This window comes from Aythya ferina (genome assembly GCF_964211825.1).
Source record: "Aythya ferina genome assembly, chromosome: 2".
NCBI lineage: Eukaryota > Metazoa > Chordata > Aves > Anseriformes > Anatidae > Aythya > Aythya ferina.
In genome coordinates, this window is record NC_140297.1 from 14054641 (window position 1) to 14075571 (window position 20931).

The window sequence follows — 20931 nt, forward strand, 5'->3', positions numbered from 1 at the left end:
CCAAGCTCAGCACCTGCCTGACTGCTTAAAACAATATTCACCTCATACTCACCAGATCAGGAGCTTGAATCTTCATTTTCCACATTTAGGTCCAGGTAAAGGTCCCTGCAACCTTGCTTCACAAACTCAAAAGAACAGCCACTTCAGGTCAGGAAGAATGAAAAAAGAAAATGGGACAAATAACCTATGGTCATATCTGGACAGATTTCTGGGGGTAAATATAGGAAAAAACTTGCTGTACTGGTACCTCCTGAACTCTAATAATGGATGAAGGTGCAGGGTATTCACTGTTTGTTCAGATGTGCTGTTCCTGTTTCAAACCATGTGCTTATATGGTCACATCTTTGTCATGAGAGGAAATACTCTCAAGACGTGTGTTTCTTCCCTTCTCTGATTTGTCTTGGCACGAATACTAAAACCACCTCATTACAAATATTTTGCTTATTCACATTTTCCATTGAATGTGTATCTGGACCTTTCCATATTGTATGAATGGGTGCATGCAAGCTAACAGCACTTTTTGCTGGCTAGAGGAGTATCACAAAATAAAATAATCTTTAATGACTAAGCTGCCTGACCTTGTGACTGTAGTAATGCCAGAAGCACGGCTGCTTTTTAAAGATACATTTTCTCATCTTTTCAGTGGAGTGTTGTGGTAGATGTGGCAAAGAAAAACCCAGAGGAGGAAGCTCTCCATGTGACTACAGTCAGGAAGGCATGGGGGATCATAGGCTTCCCCACAGTGTTTTGCAACCCTGCTCTTACAGGATCACCTCAAGATAGAGCACTTAAGTTCAGTCTCTGTGACCCCTCTGCTGAGGAAGTATTTAGGGAGTACTTGCTCTAGCAACACAAACCATGGACCAAAACCCTCCTTCACTTCAATTTCAGTAGGTTGCCGTTCCTTAGCAGTGAGTTAAAATACCAAGGGCAACAGATTTAAGGCTCCTGAGCTCACAAGGAGCTGGCACTGTGGGTATTTCCCATGAAGCGCTGCACAGCTTAAGTGCTCCTTGGCCTCAGTGGTGAAGGACTTTGCTGCTCACCAGTAGGGCTAAGCTTGGAAAGCAAAGGTGTCTGTTTTGTGAGCAGAGGGCACACAGGGCACTTCTGCAGCTTGCCTCTAGCATGAGCTCCTTCCCAAGGTTTGATAATGTCATGAAACCCTTCCTGAAAGGACCCATTAGTTAACATTTACACATATATAACTGCAACTTCTGTTTCAGTGAGGAAATGCTATGCTCTTTTTTTTCTTTTTTTTTTTTTAGATAAACACTTGACCAATAGCTTCATCCTACCAATCCACTTCTCTTTTTTTCATCAATAAAATATACTCAGCATTTTCATTTAACAGGAATACATTCTGTGGGGGAAAAAAAAAAAAAAAAACTTATGTTGGTTTTGTTGTTGCTGTTTTTCCTCTTTTAAATACACATATCTTCAAGAAAAGTAGAGGGAAAAATCAGTTTGGACTTCAAGTCCATTGTATGACATGGATGATGGTGTCACTGACAGAACTGGGGGGGACAGCGCTCCACTTTGAATCGATTCTCAATGAGTCAGTTAAATTCTTTTAACATATATTCAACATATACAGCCATGCCGGACCACACAAACTGAAATCAGTCAATATAAATATAATATTGTATGCATGTGAACATGTATTTTTTTGTAAAATTATGCCATAGATTATGGATATTTTTCTTAATCCACATCCAGCATTTTCTGTGGATGACATATTCTACCTTATATTTACTAAAACCTATCATGGAACCTAAACTCTCCAAAAATCGAAGTGTGGTCTGAGTTTTGTGACTCAAGACAGTTATATTAACTAATCTTGAGGGAATTTTGTATTCATTAATAAAAAAAAAAAAAAAGTCAATTTATGTCAAATTATGAAAAAATTCTCAAAGAGCAAGAAGTCCTGAGGCAAATGTATCACACACACACTAATATAATAGTTATAATAATTCCTGGAAAAAAAACACAAAATGGTTCTCCAAAAGTACCGCATACTCCCTATAACTGGCTAATTAAAATTAAATTAAATTAAATTAATAGTGAAATGATAACATTCCCTTTGCCACTGGACATGGTTCATCCACTATAGTTCAAATTTTGCACTACTAGAAACAAGTGTTATTGTGCTAACTTCATTATAAACTGTCAAAGATTTGGGCCAAACGTGTTAGAAATTATTACACTTCTGATCAAACCTTCTCCTTATGTTAGAGAAATATAAAATATTTTTGTGTGAATAAGTGCAAGTATTATGCCATGTAAATATAACCTTGTTTTCTCATACAGAAGGAGTTAAGTCAGGACCAAAAATAAATAAATCTCTGAATCAGAGAAGTATTTTTGGAGGCATTGCTTTGCAAAGGGGAAAACTTGCTTAGTTTTTGTTTAAACTAACACCAGTGTTGCATTGACATGTCTGGATTAGATTTCCAATGCATTTTCCAACCTGTTGGACACCTTCCACAAATTATAAAAAGACACCACAAACAGAAGTGAAGAGAAAGAGAATGTTACTTTTGTGCACAAATTTCTCCTTAGGGGTTTGTAAAAAGGGTCAGTACACATTTTTGTGTAAAGATACGGGACAAATTTACTACAACAGAGACGAGCAGTAAAAGCAAATTTATTATCATTTTTATCATTCCTGGCAGCTCTTCCAGCAGACAGTCCAGGTCCATGAACCATGTAAGGCTTTTCTGTGTCTCAGAGCTTCCACATCTGAGCAGGTTTGGGAACCAAGATTTGCTGTTCAAAAGTGGTCTAAAGGAATTGGCCATCTCTTCTATAAAAAAAAAAAAAAAAAAAAAAAAAAAAAAAAAAAAAAAAACTTTGAAAGAGAGGATCTGGGGGAGGTTTGTTTTTTTCCAGAAGCAAAATAAATTTACTGATTATTTTAACTGAAAAATTAGATAATTTGTTGTGATGATTTTTCAACTGTTAGTTGCATCTCCTCAGATTGAAAGTTATTTTCCTATTTGTTAACCATGGATCATTTTTATTCACTGCCAAAGACATTACAGCTCACCTGTCTGAGGACAGGGGTCGGGAGATAACAGCAGTTTCACAAAAGAAAAGCAGAATTCTCCAAGTCAATCATGGTTCCTGAAGAGGAAAGCCCAGCAATTCACACTGCTGTAGCACAGCATTGCTGCAATATTTTCTTCACCCTCAAAGCAAGACAGTCACCCACTCTCTAAGAACTAAAGAAACAGCTTCAGTTCTTGGAATGAGAAAAAATCCAGGGGAAAAAATAATAATAGTAATTAAAAAAAAAAATCCATTACAATTATTATTCCCAATATGATCTGCAGGCATTTGTGTGTGATCTATTTCTTCTGGGTCTAATGGAAAACGTTACAGTGAGTATGGGAGATTGTATGACGGAATTATTATGCAGGTCATGAGTAAGAGGTTTCAATAAGAGTCTAAAATATATCCCTATCAAAATAGAGTATCTGTCTAAAATCAGAACTGTTTCCGTAACTGATCAGTGAATTCAGTCTGTGTTGACTGGGCATACTGACCAAATTCTGTGCTTTTACTTGGAGTATAAGATTTACTTGCCCTTTAATGTTAAGTGACATTGTTCCATTTCAGTTTCAATGTTTCTAAAGAGTCACCAAGGATTACCCAGCAGATCCAAACAATCCTATTTCATACTTCCCTGGTGGAAGTATCATTCCAATCACTTTCCTTCCCAGAGCCACAGGCAATGAACACCATCACTTGGGACTTTAGTTACCTCACACAGTAAGCCTACAGAGATACAAAAGTGCCCTAGAATCATACCACTCCCTCCAAAGTAGGAAAGAAGTCTGCTTTCTGTCTTTTACAATTATCCCCAATATTTTCTCACCCCAAACAGGTTGCCTGCTTGCACTAGATGATAAGTAAACACCATAAATGGCAATCTCATGCCATCATGTTCATACACTCCCTCCTTCTCCTGATTGCATTGCTGGGACCTTATCTCTGGAGATGCTTTCCTTCCTCAAAGAGCTCCTATATTTTCTATGTATCACTATTTTTCTGACATCAGTCTGCAAATATCCCTTATTAGACTCACTGCTCTGACATCATGTTGCTTACAAGGTACCATCTGATGAAGTGTTTTTAATCTACTGGTCCCGTTGAGTAATGCCTTTTGGTTGGCTTCAACCATCTTTGAATGTGTGGCTGTTTACAAAGTTTGTTACTCTATTCTTCAGCTCTCTTACCGAGAAGAAATGTATGGAATTGAATTGCTTTTGACTTGAATCTTCATCAACACTGTCTCTTAGTGATAGGAATTCAACCAGAATTTAACATCACTATTTTGCAGTTCTCTCTGAATTCAGAATCTTCTAAATCATCAAGAATTAATTAAACTCTTCTTTTTTAAAACAAAGACTACTGAAGTTCACTGAATCACACAAGTAAAATGCACTTAAAGACATGACACTGAAACCACTCCACTTATGCAATAGAGAATTGACGCTGGCAGGAAAATCAAAATGTGTCAGAGATGCCTAGATAGTATGGTATTTCTATTCCAGCTCTCAAACCACTTAGATCACAGGGGTCTTATGTATCCATAGCACTCACCAGCTTCAGAAAGCATTTGACTTTTCTCACTCCTAGTCAGCAACTCCTTTTCCCTGAGGATGAAAGTGAAGACATAGTGGAGTACCTATCTGCAGTGTGATGCAGTAACAAATTGGACTTTGTTTGCTTCCCTGTGCCTGAGAGGCATCCTAGGGGTAGTGCTTAATAGTTTTGATGTACATTTTACTCCCCCATCAGAAAATATCCTTTGGTAACAACTACCAGGTCTGTGAAGAAAACAAGACCAAATAAGCAACAATGTCTGCATCAAGGGTTAAGAAAGTGCATTAGCCAACTGATTAGTTTCTTTTGTATTTATCACCACGATTACATATTAATGTATGCACTAAACATGCAGATAATTTATAGTAATATCTTTATATAAGCAAGCATAATGTCTTTAGAATAGCATAAATCCAGACCAGATTCAGACAACAGCGTAAACTGCCAAATTTGAATGTTTTTTACTATCATTTCATGCATGGAAGGAAAGAAATCCCCCCTACAACTTGCTGAAAGCATTCAAGGAGAATCCTCATTCCTCTAACTAATTGCTATTTTTGTCAGAAATGTAAGCGTTTGTCATGGCACATCATAAATTACTGATAACATATCACCAGTGAACATTTGTAAGTGAGATAAATGCAGAAAGTATTTATACTGCTTCCAGACCAATTAACACTCTGCCACCCTTCACCACCCAAGTTTGTTGGTATTTGAGTTATTTACAAACTGAAGCTGTTTGTCTTTAAATAATCTTTGCTGTTGTACAGTATTATTAGACCAGATGCATAGCAGAACTCCAGATCCAAGACAGTTATGAAATTCTCCCCCTGGCTCCCTCAAAAGGGGCCCTTGTTGATTTCTCAAGTACTTCAGCAGCTAGCGCCCACAGTTGCTCTATGGAAAGACATGAGTCATGCCCAATTCATTCATTTAAAATTCTCTCCAGCTCAATAACTTCTGGCAGGCATTCCAGCCCATTCTCTGGGTGTCAGTAACACAGGCTGATTTAGCTGAATGTTCTCTTTGGCTCGTTAAGTGAAGGAATTGGATTATCATTACATTCCTATCAATCAGGTGCTCTTTACCAAAGATTAAAAATGAGCTAAGAAAGCAATGGGGGGTTATTTTTCTAACACTGAAAAACAATATGTTGTTTTTAACTGCAATAATATTGCTTTATACCAGCTGACCATTAAACCAGGCCTTGTACAGTAATTTATTGGAAATAAGGGAATTTTTCAGGCACAGTTTCAGTAAGCACAAACAATTTCTGAACTATTCTAACCTAGGGTCACTCAAATCGATCCTTGAATTTGTATTCCAAGAACTCCCCCTCCTGTAGCAAACTCAGAGAACCTGTCAACTGACATTGCCTGAGACTGTTTTTTGGAAAGGTAAGTCTATGTCCTCCAGCAACTACATTGCCTCTTACAACTTCCTTAGTATACACTTGGCTTCTCCTGAGAAATGCCAGGAATTGAACAGCTTTTCTTCACTGGGCTTTTAATGTTCTAGCACTACTGCCCTTTGGCAGTGGAAGAATGAATCCATGTCCATGACATTACAGATTGGACTGCCTTTAAAAGTCCCCTGGAGATAAAGGCATTGCAGACCAGCCAGGAACTGAAAAATGGAGTGAACTCTGTTTCCATATCCCCACTGACATCCTGCTGCTACCATATCATAAAACTATGCACTGATCCAAGAGACATCAGAAGAAGACGTCTGAAGATGAGGAGACATCTGAATGGGGAAAGAAGAGGGAAAGCCAGAGCCATTTGATCTGATCCAGCTCCCACTGAAATAATTTTTTCTATTCTATTCACAGTACAAATCGAACTAATTCAAAACTATTCTATCTCCTATCATCTGCTGTAGCAAAATGCCGTAATTCACCACTATCTTCTACACAGAGAAAAATATAAAGATGGCGTTCATACAAATGGCATGCCTTCAAATTTTCACAGCCTTTGAGACATTGTGTCCTAAAGTGCTTTCTCAGATCCAGGGACAGGGAATGTTTCGACACTAATTTGAATATATTAATAACAACATTATTAAGGCTATGGAAAAAAAATACATAAGCTGCATTTTTATTGTACTTTTGGTTTTCCAATGGTTTTCCAACTCATCAGTCTGCTAAAAAATTTTAATGGCCCAGGCAAACATCAAGCACAAGATAATCTCCAACTCCTGAAATGCAAGACAGACTTTTAGGTTATTTTGTAAGATGTGCATATTTTTACAGTAATAGTATTAAGTATAGAGAAAGAGTAGTGAGTGGCCTGATCCTCTTTTATTATTTTCAAAAACTTCAATGCCACTTATGGTCTTACAACCCTAAAGAGCTGGCAGAACATACATCTGACCTGGACTTAGCATAATCATTTACCTGAACTTGCTTTTTATAATTTGTCAGCCATGCCTTTTTCCTTGTTGTCAATATAAGGCAACATTTGGAAATAGCTAATTAAGGTTTATTCAAGTGAAAGCAGAACTACATTTTCAAAACTTTCAGTTCAGCCCCTTCAGCACCTTTTACCTGGGATTTTTGTACACCAATCTATAGCAACTCAGAAACTGGGTGCTTCACCTAAGCTAAGCATCTCTTCTCACTTTGTTTCCAGTGAAAAGACACAGTCACTCTATCTCAGGCTTACACTTCAATTCCAGATTGTGTATTCTTTCTTAGACTGACAACACAATCGGAGAAGGTTTCCAGTGCATCACAAGACACCTGTGATTAACAACCTCAACAAATGTAAATGTGAGCTGGGACTTAGCTCTATTTGTTCATAAAAGGAATCAACCATTTAAATGCCAATCTTTCCTTTTAAAAATTCATTACTTTTTGTTTACTGTAGTTTTCACATATTCATATCAGACACTGCCCTGATAAGACACATCTTTTTTGAAGAAAAAAAGGTATCCCCTTAAAAGGTATTCTTAAAAGGTATCCAGCAATGCACTTCCAAAGAGCAAGAATGCATTGCTCTGGGTAGAATGGAGTAACCTTGTATAGAAACACCAACATCTGAGGTATGTACTTGTCTGTAACCCATTTCAACCAAAATGGAGCTTTCTGTCTTCACAAGAGTCACTTTGGAGTCAAGACAAGAGTCACTTATGGCATTTGTATGGCAACAATAATGCTGCACCTCAGGTTATTGTTCAGGTAGAGATAATGCATAATCAGTAATTGACACTAAATAGTGTTTTCTATTAAGCACTGGCTTCCTCATTGATTGTTTCTTATGAATATATGTCATTGATTACTCCGCCACCACTCAGATCAGTGTGCAGATTTTGCTTGGTATTTTGCTTAGGCAGTGTTAACACTGCCTAAGAATCAGAGCATTACAAATTAGGAAATCCTAGTTTGTGGTATGATTTTGATTACTATTGATTTCGGTTTTAATTTTCCTCCTTTCAGAAACATGGGTATGCAGTTGGGGCATGGGTGCATTACAAAAGTCAGGGGAGAAAAATCAGTAGTGAGCATTCCTTCTCTACTTTCTCAAGGATGAACTCAAATAGATTGTTTGGAGGAAGGTTAATGAATTTAGATCAGGGCTCACAACAGCTGCCAGCAGATGGGGAGAGGCTGGGGGAAGCAATCTGCCCGAGGTAAAGAGAGGCTCAGAGAGGAGCAGGAAAGCACATGCTGAGAATGCTGCCTTCTTGACAGGTCAAGTAAAGTGCAATTTATGAGATCAATAAACAGGCCTGCCATTATTATGGATTAACCAGGCTTTTCTTCATTTAGAGGCTTCTGCAGTACTGGAGAAAATGCCTGGGATTCTTGGACCTTCTGAAATAAGCTGTCTTGGGGAAAAGTTACAGGGAAAGGGGGAAAAGGAGTACAAAGAATCACCACAGACTGTTTTCTCTGCTCTCTGCCTCATTAAAATATTCCTGTATCTACACCTGGATAAGAAGTTTCACCTTTTTTTTTTTTTTTTTTTTAACTTAACTCCTTAATTACCACAAAACTCGTAATGTGACCAGCCTACAAACAAAACTAATCATAGCCCTGCTTTTTTATCCTTTTATCCTAAATGCGTCTTTATATTTTATTGTGTTTTGCTCTCCCTCAGGTCTTCTATTGTCTGCTTGGGACCCTGGTGCAAACAGTTAACACACCCTGTTGGAGATGAAGTCATGCTCCTTGGCAAGCTTAGAATATGGTAGTACTGAAATTCATGGAGCAATAACAGTGTTGAGCAGCCAAATTATGAATACATAGAAAATTCCACTATTGTATGTGATAACATGATATTAAAGTTCATAGGAGGAGAGAGCCTATCTTCATTGAAAAGTAACATACAGGGGGGTGAAACCCCTTACCAATAAAACTACAAATTTAAGGCAACAGCCTATCTCATGTTCTATATTTCTGAAATAACAAGATTCACACAGCATTCGACCTGACTGAAGTTTATAAGAGCTACAATAATATTAAAAATAAAGAATCCCATTACTGAACTTTTTAAAATGTGTTCTCAATTGAAAAATAAAATAAGGCTGCCTTGCTTAAAGCAAACCAGAACAACATATATTTGGAAAATTGGTATTACCAGCAAAAAATAAATAAATAAATAAATAAAAGTAATAATAATTAAAAAATAAATAAAATAATTAATATATTAACAAGCTGCTCTTGCTGCTAGGTAGGGCAAGGTATGAACCTTGTGACAGTGTTTGATTAAAAACATGACAAAGAAAAATATTTTCTTGTGAATGTTTTATAAAAAAAAAATCCTCTAGACCATATCATACATATATGTATGTATTTATATACACAATTCTGTATTCCAAGATTTTTGTGTGTTTTTATAGGGAAAATTCTGCTACCTGAACAGTAAGAGAAAGAGAAAGAAACAATATGTAAATGTCTGTAAATATTTTTACAGCTATTTTAAGTAACTCATCTGTGTTGCTGAAATGCTAATTATTTGTTTAAGCAAAATGAAAAAATTGTAATGTATTTAATGAAATAAATTCCAGTTTCAAACAAGACCAAGATCACAAACACCATCTGGCTTGTCCTGTTCAGGTACATTATTCATTCACTTTTATCCTGATTTATCCAAGAGATCAGATGCCACCATAATCTGAGTATAACTATTAGTATATAAGTATTTTCATGTATTTGTATCCTTTCACAAGTATCAGTACGAGTACTGTGCCTATCTTGTGGCCTATGCAGTTCTTTATTTTTGGCCCTTCTCCTGTGGTAGAGCTTCAGCAGACCAAAAGCCAGTAAAATAAATACACAACTTCAAAGAGCCACACAGTGTTAAGATATGTTTTATTCAGTATTTCCTTGTAGTTGTTTTTTTGTTTGTTTGTTTGTTTGTTTGTTTTTTACAGTGATAGGCATGTAGACTACTACAGACACCAGGTGGTGTTGGAAGAAGGCTTCCAAACTCACAGCCTCAGTGTCCTACTTTTATTCTTCTTACAGTCCTAGCCCCAAGACTCCTGCCTTCACACACTGGTAGTCCAATACCTGTGATTTCAGGTAATTATCTTCCTTGTCATTGTTATTCACATTTCCTATTTTCCCCACAGAGAACCTCTACCCAAATGTCTTTCCACACCTCAAAGACCAACCTTGTGTTCTGTAGTTCCTCATCACAGCTCTACTTTTTCCCCAACTACAGAATCCCAGTCTTCATGACTCATCTAGGAAGAAAGAATTTTGGACAAGACTGAACACATAGAACACAGGAGACTCAAAAGGGTTTCTGTTCCCCAGTCAGATATGATTAATCATTACTTAGACAGTTCTCCAGTGTTGCAGGTGTGAAGGCAGAATATCCAGGCAGATTTGAGACAGTTTTAATCTTATCTCAGTGTTGTAGCAATGGCTTGGTGACAAAAATTTGAGGGTATACTTGCCATCAGCTAAAGGTCTATGGTCACAGTGGCTACCACATCCTTATTTCGGTGATGAAGTGATAGAAAAGCTAGTTCATACACATTCTGCATCATGTTCTGTTTGTGATGTGTTTTTGTTGCACATAACGTGGTTTTCAGACACAGTGGTGACTTCAAGTCACTTAATCTTTCTGCAGACTAATTTCTGCACTACACTACTTAGTGTATGCTGTAATGCATTCAGAACAGCTACATACCTGTGCAGATATTTAAATTATCTTTGGTTTTAGCACAAAAATAATTGCAGCAATATAGTGCTCAGCAGGGTTGTAAAAACTGCCTGAGAACTGGTTAACTATTCTGAGCTATTTGCCTGCCCTGATCACTACACCTGATACAAGTATCCAAGCAAGATAATCACTGCAAGGGAGACAGATCCTTTATGATGCACAGTTTAGAAGATTATTGTAAAACAGAAGAGAAAAAAAAAAATAAAAAATAAATAAAAAATAAAAAAAAAGCTTCTATTCCTCAAAATATTTCCCTGGGGGGAAAAAAATATAAATATATATATATATATTGTTCATTATTGTTCATATATATATATATATATATGAACAATAATGAGAAAAAAAATACATTGTCAAAATTAACACTAGTCTAGCCATAAACTTAGTGGACGTGTGTATCTTGCAGTCTTAAAAATTGAAGTTAAATGTCTTTGCTATAAATTCCACCTGTCAGGTCACTCAACAGTAAGCTCAAGTGTAGCTGCTGCAAGTTACTGTGTCATCTTAGAGATAGGAAAGGAATTTGAGGGGAAAAAAATGAAGCCCTTAAAAAATAATAATAATAATGCAGTCTAAATAATGCACTACCTATGCTGGCACATTGTATCTTTCAGGGTGGGCAGGGGGAGTGTTGTATTTTAGTTTGGTTTGGTTTATTTCTGCTCTCTTCTCTGGAGTTATCTTTAATGGTGAGTCATTTGAAAATCACATTGCTTCAAGTGCAGAAAAAATGATCTCTCAGTTATGAGTGTTTCCCAAGTGGTAGACAGTGTTGCTGTTAGTTATTTGTGCATATGTTTTACAACAAGATTTTCTCTGTTAGGCAGAGGTCTACAGGCCTGTTTGTTCTTCACATTATAAAGCCAAAGTTCTATGAATGAGCTTATAACTACTTCATTTCAAGAGCTAATGAATGGTGAGGAGACAGTAGGTGGTGTAAGAAGAATTTGGCTATCCTTCATCTAAATATGCAACAATGCCTGTCTAATACATTCTTACTCTATTCAGGCTCTTACTTCAAACTACCTTCACTGCATGTACTTTCACTAGTTTGTGGATTTTGGAACTGTTTTGGAACAGTCAGGAGAAACTGTGGAATCTCGGAGCAGCCAGGAGTCCTGTCAGATCTAAAACTTGCTGTTCCAAGTTGTCTTGCAGCACTTAGATGCTAATGAACAGGAAATAACTAGTTGTCACAAACTGCTACACTACTAGAACAGTCACCAGACTCTGCTTGCTATATCGTTAGATAACAAAAAGGTCTGAGAGCTAGAAAGCTAGAGACCCATTCCATTCTTTTCCACTATTGTTTTACTCTGCACTTTGTTTCAGCATTTTTAAAATGAAATCTTTCTGTTTCAATATTAGATAATATTTTTCATTTCTTTATTAAGCTGAATTTTTAATGGGGTTAAAGAAGCACGGGGAAAAATTTCAATGTTTCATTTAATCCAAAACACTTTTCACCAGTTTGATGGTATGTTCTTTTATGGAGAAGAGCTATAAGGATCTGTTATACAAACAAAAAAAAAAGTTACTAATGGCTGTAAATAAATGTGGAATTGGAATTAACAAAATACAGATAAGTAATTATTGTTACGAATTAAAGAATAAAACAAATAATTTTCAAAAGTTTGTTACGTAATCCATAGAAAAAACTACAGCTAAAAATTCTGAGAACTCTTTATTGATCTACTTTATTGCACTTCTAGAAGATATGATGAATAAAGTTTCCCATCTAAGGGTTTGTTTGTTTGTTTTCAATGTTTTTCCATGGTTATTGAAACCTACAACTATGGATACTCTGCTTCTTCGATATCCAAAATCTTTTTACGATTAATAGCCTACAAAATATGAGATTAAAAGTTCCTCAACAGCAGAGAATATTCCTCCTGGCTTCACCTCTTTTTGGGAATCTGAAAGTTAACTAGTCAGACTACAACTATGCGATGGGATCCCTCAATACCACAAAATGCATCTCTGGAGTGAGATTCACTCCACCATCAGTGAGATTCACTTCCATCTGAAGAAAGGGATCCAAAGCAGATCATCTAAATTACCCTCTACTCACAGAGAAGACTGGATAATAAATTGTAAACTTCTGGAAAGCAAACTTAAGTTGAAATTAATTGCATCTCCTGCTGTGTAATGTTTGTCTTCAGCAACATGAAAATAATCTTGAGATTTAAACAGTGAAATCCTTTCATTTTCTCCAGATGTTTAGAGATTCTGGGCTAAAAGGTGTTGCCAAAATACAATAGAGGTATTAGTGATGCTCAGGGACTTTTTATATACTCTGTAAGGATCAATAACCAGGTTTCTAGGCTGCAATTATAGATTAAGCTATTCCCTTTCTTAGTATATTTGATTAACTGCAAGGGTGTTTTCTTTGTTTGTTTCCACAGCATCGAGTGTTCAGGCAGTAACGCTATCTGGCCGTTAAAACAAAACCGTGTTTCTGGTCTTAAAAATTCTCAGTGAGAGGATCTGTGTGCTGCACCTTCTCAAAGTAAAGGAATAAACAAAAAATAGATGCTTAATACTCCACCTTAAAAATATAAACATTTCCATGTTTCTTCCTTTTAAAGGCTGCTTGTCCATAGTCTTACTTATATCAGCCATCCTGTGCTGGTTCCACTTTACCTTCTTGTCTTCCTCCACTTTGAAAAAAACTGCAGTGTTCATTGAATTATTAAGATTTCCATCCAGATCTGTCCTATACTCATAACATTATTACATAATTGGAAAATGATTTAGCAACAGCCTGTGAGCAGAAAAAAAAAAAAATAAAATAAAAAAAAAAAACAATAGTCCTTGATAATGAGATCTGTCCTACTTGTTCTTAATCAATTATTCAAAAAAAAAAAAAAAAAAAAAGCATATTACAGGAGGTGCTGCACATTAATAATATTGCAAGCCTATGTTTTGTATTCCTATTATACTAATAAGCTCTTGTGAGGAAGGGTGAACTCTGTTTAAACTATCATTCATCTTCATTTCATATCCTGCCAAGTTCCTAAGCAAGGCCAGAAGGGCATGAAGCTTTTGTGAAATAACAAACTATTCCTAACTCTGAATGGTGATGATATTATCTTTACTTAACTGATAGAGCATCTGTTTTCTACCTCATTAATCACAAACATTAAATTGCAATAAACCCCTTTTTTGAGTCTTAAAGAAAAAAATATTTAGCTTATTTTGGTCTCATCTTTTTGACAGGCTCTGTGGTGCCTACTGTAATGGCAGAATTGTTTTCCTTTTATGTATTTATATTTCGGTATATCAACTTATATATTTATTCAGCAATCTATAAAAAGTAATTTTTTCACTCTTTTGATATGTTGGCTTCTGATCAGATAATTTCACTTTTAAAGAAACAAATTCCATTGCCATTCAGATTAAACAAATTCCCTATGATAGTCATTTTGGTTTTGTTTTTTGCTTGGTTTGTCTTTTAGTACATAAGAACACCTGAGGTAACAATATGCCATTTAGACCTTGACCTGCACTGGTTGCATGATAACTTCACTGCCTCGAGAGAACCAACAACAGGAGGAAATTCTGAAGCCTCAACCTGAAAGTCTTTTTTGGTTCCCCTTTGCTCTAGTGTCCCCACTAACAAAGACTTTTCAGTGAGAGTTTGATTATTAATTTCTGCAAGTCACAAGATAATTCATCTTCCTTTTTCAAAAGGATGCTAAGTTATTTACAAAAATATAATCAGGAAAGCAAACAGCTTTCAATACAAAGAATGAATACAAAGAAAAGAGACTTTTCTAACACTTCAGCACCTTTTTCTCTCCATTCTTCTGTGTTAATACACTTTTCAGTCACAGCTCAATCACACAAAACTTCAGCTATGGAAAGCCATATGTAATATCTGACAAAACTACCAGAGAGCACAGCAGGTATCTGAACAGGTGGTACAGTTTATTTCATTGTATAATTTACTTTAAAAAGAGCTTAGTAGACCGAATTTAAAGCTGTTCTTCCTCATCAGCAAAGTAATAAATATTTTTAAATCTTCCTAAAAGAGTCAATGACAGGGATATTTACAGGTCTTCAGATGTCTAATAATTTATATCATAATCTAATACGTAGAAGCTTTTGATTACTTCATTGAAAGTTGAAACTACTGACAGTCATGTTGTCAGTGATCACCTCATACTTCTGAGGCCTACATCTTTCAAAATTCATAAGGGAAGACAGATTATGATAAAGGTGGACAGCTGGGGCATGAAACTACCTTTTGTTGTTGTTGTCTTTTCTTAAACCATGTTTCTTCACAAATGTTTTGATGTCAGTGCTTTGGGTATAACAGCACACCACCAACAACATAAAAGATATGAGCTTTCTGGTGTGATTTGTAAATATTGACATCCATAGAAAATGCCATGAAAGAGAAAAAAGTCAGACTTGAGAACCAATGAAAGACTTGTTGAGATGCTTACAGAAGAAAAGCTTAAGATCATATCTGATCAAGAAATTGCAAAAAGACATGATTAAATATTCATATTTTGGTGTAGTTTAATGGCAATGACATTTTATTTCTGTTCTGTATTCTTAGTTAGTGGCATGAATTTGGATGAATACTTCAAAATTTCTCCATAAGAGAATGGCTAGAAACTGTCTTTGCTAACAAGAGCTACATCTCAGCATTTACCACAGGGTGTTATTAAAAAATAAAAATAAAATAATACTCAGAAACTGGCAAGAAAAATCAAATGAGTTGGCAACACCACCTACATAAAGTTCTTCTGCAAGTGACCAGAATCAGTCAATTCTCTAAAAATAGGAACACCAAGTTCAGAACTATCATTTCTATGGAGTCATTCTCACATGTTCAGAATTTTATAGCTAACATTTCATTTGAACCAAGTCTGTTCTTGTCATTTTAACTTAAATGAGCAACAAACCTTATTATCTTTATGATCATCAGCGCACATATCATAGTTTGCCAAGTTCACAGCAGCACATATGTCAATGTCTACAGTTGATTAACAGCTTTTAGAGGTCATCTTTCTTGCACTCTTATCTTTCATTTTGAATGTTGGCCTTCCTGATTAAGTAATTAGGAACTTTCTGTAGTCAGTAATTGAACTAGCTAACAATAAGCTCACAAAATAATTAATGACCTGGAGATGCTAAGTCAATTTTTCAATACAATGAATTCTATTTCTGAGAGTTGATCCAATCTCAAGATTTCAGTCAGAGGAAGAATTCAGGCAGAGTTAAATATATATTTATTTGGTCAGCTAAGGTATTAGATATGAGAACAATAATATAGATGGAAAATTTTATCAAATATGAATTTTTAAAAATTCTTATATAACCCAAGAATGATAAACAAGACTTGTTTCTGTAGCACAGTCATAAGCATGGCCCAACAAAACATCTGTGGTAAAGGGAATTCTGTTCCAGTTCAGATTCTCATCTTGTACCCAGTACTGAGCTTTATAATACTATTTATGCTGAGATCAATTGCCATGCATGTGCTGTAGATTCAGAGTTGCTGAGTCTGTGCATGGGAAAATTAAATAGGCTTTCATATGGGATTGATAGCATTCCCAAAGCTCTTCAGGGGCGAGCGTACAAGTGCCATAATAGTGCTCAAGGATTAACAGTCTAACAGGTGAGCTAGCTAAGACAGAGAGCACACTCTTCTACAAACTTATGTAGGCAAATTAGTTATCTCATAATGAAGGAAAAAGGAGCTCCTTTTCCTGCCTGTGTGAAAAGCAGACAAGAATGTTAGAATTGTTTCACTCAAATTAGAGTTCATTCATAGTGTTGGACCACACAAGTTCCTTGATTGCATGATCTAAATTATCAAAACTAAGCACAAAGCCAATGGTGACTTCAACCTCAGAATCTTTAAGAAAAACACCAGGTATCTTGATACAACTTTGGCCTGTTTATGTCTCTGTTGTTAAAGTTTGGCATTTTAATCTCACAGTATCATCTCTGCTTAGAGAGCTGCAGTAACACCTGCCCACAACCTGGGAAGTCCTGGTCCTGTTGATGATTACCACCCTACTCTTTACTCTCTCACCCCAAAAAGAATTAGCATAAGAACAACTGCAGGGATCTTGAACAGATATTGATTCACACTAATCTGGCTCTGGAGCTTACAGCTAAGATAACACTTTTAAAATAGCTGAGTGCTCTAACCTTGGCCAGCAATACAGAGAAGATGATGGAAGTAACATTTGCTGATAACTGATTTTGATTATCATTCTGTTCTGCCAAGTACCTAAACTGTTGGGGACAAGAACAGGTTGCAATATAGGGAAATAATTTTTCAATTAATTATGAAGACAGACAGAAAGATTAATGGACATGATGTAAATATTTGACCAAGGCCATTTAGAAAGCCCAGAGGTAGCCTTGAAACCAATAGCTACATATCACAGAATCAAAACTGTGGAGTGCAATTGATTTGGTTCTGGAACAATTCCCAGCCCTGCCTTGCATAACAAATAGCTGTAGTTAATAGCACATGTTTACACAGTGCTTTATATCTGAGGATTGTGAAGAGTTAGCTTTTGAGTTAGCTTTTCCTATAGCCCAGAAAAAAATGAGCAATTGTTAGGCTTACAGGTACTGAGGAACTGAGATGATTGCAGAATACCTTTTGCAAGGTATGTAAGAAGTGCTTTGAAAAAGTGTCATTTATGACACTTGGGAAGGGATCTTTAATATAAGTTGATCTTTTTCCTCAACTAAATACATATAAACACATACTCCTTTAAAAACTGCAATGTGTTTTAAAATTCTGCCTACTTTTAGGCCTACTTTCAACCATCAACAGGGAATGTCTCTAAAAGCACTGGTTTTGATGGTAAATGGCAGGAACATCAAGGCAAGATTGTGTGCTCTTGAGCTGTATGGCTGTGTTTGCCTAGCATTACACCATTGGAAATCTCTCCTATATCATACAACCTTGATAAAGTTATCACTTGCAGCAGCTCACACTGGAGGAGTGCTGCACTGTTCAGCCACACAGACGTGCTCAAGCTAACCTGCACATCTTCCCAGAAGGAAGGCACAGAGCTGTACCTGTAGGAGCAAGTACAGCTCTGTGCAAATAGGACTGGAGAGTTTCTAGCTCACAGTGGTGCCTTCTGTACTGAGCTGCCTAAAGAGGTGGGGTTGTCGTACCTTTCCTTTGGGCAATCACATGAGGTGATGCTAACCAACAGAACAGTGCTCCATAGATCGTGCTTTAAACCTTATGCAGAACATATCCAATGTTTGCTCCTTTAATTAGTGGTTCTTGAACTTCAAAACTTTTCCTCTCCCATTTGTTAAACTAAGGGACCATTACAGAACTGCATAAGACCTGGAGTCATAAAGTCTGTCATATTCTTTATTAAGTAATGCTGAACACATCTATAAACATAAGCTCATGAAAAGCTCCTGTCCCACTATGCATTTCCAGATTTCTGCAAAGCTATCATTATCTCACAGAACATTTCACATTGCAACAAATATTTCTGGGTCATAGGAGTTTCTGGAACAAGAAAGAACACGTAGGTGTTGTGAAAGCCTCTCTGTGTTTTGTTCAACTAACAAAGCAATGTGTCCTGTTACTAAAATCTCTGTCCCCTGGACAAAAAGCTCTCTGAATACTGCAACAGATGGAATTCTACATTATTTGTGTCACCACCAGACCTACAAACCAGAGCTAAACCAAAACCAAGGCTCTTCCTGGCTACACTGGTTGGAGTTATGCTAAGCTATGCTCAATACAGAACTGACATTCCCATAGTTCCCATATGCTGATAATAACAGCTATAAAAAGAGTGACAGCAATCTTAATAGTAATAGTAATAATAATAATTATAATAATAATGATATAGCTACATACCTCAAGCTGCACTTAGAATAGTTTAAACACAATAAAACTGATAAAACCAGATTCAGCATGTCACTGTCTGAAGCATCCGCCCAGGAAATTCAGAAACACTTAGCTCACCACAAAGCAAAGAGAAAACAATGAAAACATTTGCAACAGATTCTTGTCAATGGGATACTTATGGGCCAGGGCTTAAACTGGAAAAAAAGACGAAGCCAGAATTACTGATTATTATTCTTTTAAAGTACTGTTTTTCAGTGTTTCCACATTATGACACTGTAAAGTTTAGTAAAAGCTATAATTCAATAATAATCACAGAAATTAGATTAAATTTGCCAAACCAAGGGAAACCCTCAGCCAGTGTAAATCAACAAAGTTACACTGGCATCAGTGAACTTAAACAAACTACACTACCAAGAATTTGGCTGAAAGAGCAAGGAGGAAAGAGAATGCAGTTATGTACGCAGAGAAGCCTGAAAGCTGAAGAAAGATAATTAAAAATACTGCATAAAGTCAGACAATTCATTCTTATTTCAATGTGGAAGAGCCACCATGACAGTCTGGGGAGTGGTGGGTGCTCTCAGGTGGACTTTGATATTGAAAAATAGACACCTAACACTGTTTGAGATGGCATAGGATAGGCAGATTTCCAGATATATAGGGAAGATTTGACAAAGACCTAAGGACCTAGCCTCAATTTTAGAGAAGCACCTGGAAATCAAGCAAAACATAATTTTATTTTTTTCATGCCACAAGAGGCCAATGTCTGATGTTTGAAACCTAGCCTGAGCCCTTGCAGTCAATGAGGACGTGAGGGCCATTCAGCTTCAGAGGTGTAGACATCTTCCTTGTGGTGAGACAAACAAGTGACAAAGTTCCATGCACTGCAGACTGAAATTCCATCCTCTGTAACAGAGGTTCAGAAACCCAATTTACAGGTGAACACACATATGTACCTAAATTCAAATGTCTGAATCTGCAAAGTCATTATAATCCTGCACTCCATAGCAAATGGAAAAAAAAAAATGTGCCTTCACTCAACAACAGTTACCTGATCTCCTTTAGACCATCTAGGTTAAAAAATGACATCTTTTCAATACAGAGTGGAGCCAAATTTCTAATTTTCAATCCCTTTCCCAAAATGGACATCTAATCTTAAATGTTCAGTGTTCAATATTCTTAAATGTTCGAAACATTATTTGATGTTCTCTTTTGTCTTCAGTTTCCTTTTCATAAGGACACACATACCTCCAGAAATGTTAGAAATAGGTTTCATTTTTCTGGACACATGCCTTTCAATTTTCCAAGTATCTGTAAGAAAGAAAGAACATGTTTTCATTGGTAATGGGCTGGTACTGTGAGAGAGAAGTCACTAAGGAAGACTGAAGTGCACAAACACCATGGCTCACAAAAATATGTTTCCACTTAGATGTGACTGAGTATCCAATTTGTCTGCACTTTTTCTCCTGAGATATCAAATTCTTTACTGTGTCTGAATGCTTTGAATCACAATACCTTTTAGCATTAAACATAAAGAGTCTCCACAGCTGGCTTTTCCTTTGTGCTTTTCCTTGAATTCTGTTCACTTCCCTCATCCCCCATCCTCATCTTCCCACAAACCAAACGCTATCTAATGGAGCCTCATTTTTTTCAAATGCTGCCTGCAGAAATATGTTTCTCACTGAAGGTGAACAGGAGCCAAGTGTAAGTATCTTCCCACTTCATCCAAACAATGACATAAAGGCAAAACTCAAGTGTTTTGTGGTGCCTACACGTCTCACACAGCTCCAGCCACAGCAAGGTGGAATTCCCCATCCCCTCATGCTTACACCACCCTTTGAACAACACAAAACTGTTAAAAATTTTTTCAGCACTGCAAAGGACTGATGCCTGAGGCTTGTTTTATTTTCTTTCTCTTGATCACTGTCACTGAAACTCGTGCCGCCTTTCACAGCCATGGCACTCCGTTCTGTGTTTATGACACTAATTCTCTTGGTCCATTCTGCCTGTTTTTTTCTTTATCAATGCTCCTCCATGCACAGGTCCTTACCCCTCTTGAGACTGGGGTGAAGAGCTTGCTCAGTGGCTCTGGCGGCTGCTCCAGAGGCCTCTGAAGTTTCCAGGTAACAACCATGGCAGTGCTCCTCTACCACACATTCCTGCAGGCCAACTCACCACGCTCTCTGAGGAACCCAAAGGAGCTGTAGAGTACCCATGTGATGATGGAGATTTAGGATGTCTCCTGAAAGAGTCTGAGTTAGACTCACTAGTATACTCCTGTATCAT

The 20931-nt window shown here is 36.7% G+C and overlaps 1 long non-coding RNA gene across 1 annotated transcript in view; it reads right to left on the reverse strand.

Moving 5' to 3' along the window:
* Window positions 1-2686: 2686 nt before the first annotated feature.
* LOC311432766 overlaps window positions 2687-20931 on the reverse strand; it is a 123657-nt gene continuing 105412 nt past the window's right edge. The window contains exons 6-7 of the long non-coding RNA XR_014690302.1: window positions 19894-19956; window positions 2687-2806 (exon numbers count right to left, since the gene is read on the reverse strand). This is a non-coding gene — a long non-coding RNA (uncharacterized lncRNA). The remainder of the gene's footprint in view (window positions 2807-19893; window positions 19957-20931) is intronic.